The 1,382-nt window shown below is 52.0% G+C and overlaps 1 pseudogene; it reads right to left on the bottom strand.

Annotated features, from left to right (window-relative positions):
- Window positions 1-816: 816 nt before the first annotated feature.
- LOC112412712 (mitochondrial intermembrane space import and assembly protein 40 pseudogene) lies at window positions 817-1,179 on the bottom strand (annotated as a pseudogene).
- Between the last annotated feature and the right edge of the window lie 203 nt (window positions 1,180-1,382).

The following is a 1,382-nucleotide window of genomic DNA, read 5'->3' as shown; positions in this document are numbered from 1 at the left end:
AAGACCCCAAACCAGGGCTTTCGGAATAAAAAGAACAGGAAAAAACAGCCTTTCTCTTCACTTACAAAGGGAGTCCCTCAGAGGGTCCAAAGCTCTGTTTTCCAAACGTAGAAAACCTGGAGCTCAATGCAACTGGAAACCAAAATATATCAGAAAAGAAGCAGAGGGCTTCCCTGGTGGCGCAGTGGTTGAGAGTCCGCCTGCCGATGCAGGGGACACGGGTTTGTGCCCCGGTCCGGGGGAATCCCACATGCCGCGGAGCAGCTAGGCCCGTGAGCCATGGCCGCTGAGCCTGCGCGTCCGGAGCCTGTGCTCCGCAACGGGAGAGGCCGCGACAGTGAGAGGCCCGCGTACCGCAAAAAAAAAAAAAGAAAAAAAGAAAAGAAGCAGAGTGCTTCATCATATACTCAAGGTCTGATCATCCCGTCTCTTCTATAAGGAATGGCCCTACTCCAACATTTTGAAAGGAAGATGTTTGTCTCTATTTCACTTTCCAAGTAGGTATAAAATCTACTGAAAGGGATACAATGGATCAGAATAGATCAGCTCACGCACAAGAGACACCCCCAGATAAAGATTTTTGCTTCCTGAGATTATTCAGCACATCATTTCAAAGAGAATTCAAAAGGCGCAGCTACGTTCGCTGATAGGTTATGTGAGACACACATACATACAACCCATTTTTCAGTGTATATGTCAAGGGGCCAAGACCCCTGATCAGCTCAGTAAGTTAGCTTGTACATTACAGCGCTCAGAACAACAGAGGGAAAGACAATTTCTCGGAGAGATTCATGCGCCCAGTGCCCCGCGCCTTCCTTAGCTGGACCCCTCCTCTTCTTTGGTTGCCATGGCCTCAGAGGCAGCCGATTCCTTTAATCGACCCGCTGGCTTCTCCTCCTCCTCCTGGGGATAGAGGTCCAGGTACTTCTGCATGCACTCCTGCATGGCCCGGACCTGGTCTACACAGTCCGACCCCTTGACATCCTCTGTGCTGCAGTGGAAGCAGGGAAAGGCCGCCCCCAAGGCACGGGCAGTTCCAGCTGATGCCTCCGTGGGGCAGGATCAGTCCGTGCTCCTCGTACGGATCATTGGGGTTGTCAGCCACCAGCTCTGAGTTTCATGGTCTTCTTTGGTCACAACTATGATTCGATCCTTCCCTTCCTGCCGGCAATAGGCCATGGTGCAGCCGGGCGCTCCGACCTCACGCCGTGACCTCTCTGCTCCAGAGAGGCCTATTTTTCAGGCACTCCTAATTCCCCTAAATAATTCTTCTAGCACCTCCTTCCTCTCTGCGCTCTGGGTGCGGATAGGTAGGGGAGAAGAACTTCCTGCTTCTCTGTAGAAGAAGAAGAGAGAAGCCTCTCATCATGAATGCTGGGCCA

This window comes from Neophocaena asiaeorientalis, unplaced genomic scaffold (assembly GCF_003031525.2).
Source record: "Neophocaena asiaeorientalis asiaeorientalis breed wild unplaced genomic scaffold, Neophocaena_asiaeorientalis_V1.1 scaffold191, whole genome shotgun sequence".
Classification (NCBI taxonomy): domain Eukaryota; kingdom Metazoa; phylum Chordata; class Mammalia; order Artiodactyla; family Phocoenidae; genus Neophocaena; species Neophocaena asiaeorientalis.
Note: the sequence above shows the minus strand (reverse complement) of the source record. Positions and strands in the feature narration are given on the sequence as shown.